The sequence below is a fragment of the Penaeus monodon genome, chromosome 23, assembly GCF_015228065.2.
Source record: "Penaeus monodon isolate SGIC_2016 chromosome 23, NSTDA_Pmon_1, whole genome shotgun sequence".
NCBI lineage: Eukaryota > Metazoa > Arthropoda > Malacostraca > Decapoda > Penaeidae > Penaeus > Penaeus monodon.
In genome coordinates, this window is record NC_051408.1 from 28,706,250 (window position 1) to 28,706,647 (window position 398).

Genomic DNA, 398 nt, shown 5'->3' on the forward strand with positions numbered 1-398 from the left:
TTAATAAGTAAGACGACAAGAACCGGTAAAAATTAGAGTATACAGAAAGACACGTGAGCTTATACAACAAAACTTGTATCATGAACATTTACACAGTTAATGTCACTAACAGAAAAACAAAAGAAGACCCGTTCGGCATTTATGCTATCATTTTGCTAGGTATTCATAAAAACCCTTTATATACAGCTTTATCATGAAGATACACATGTAATGTATCAAAAGGGAAAACAAAAAACTCACGCGAGGCATTCGCTGTTATCATTTCCATAAAAGACAAGTAGAGCCTAGAGAAGGGTTCAATCGTATACAACTTCAGCTTGGCAAATGAAAGTACGAGGGTCATGGAGAGAAAGATTGGTAGACTTTTTATCGGGAGGGAGAAAGGGAGGCAGAAATAT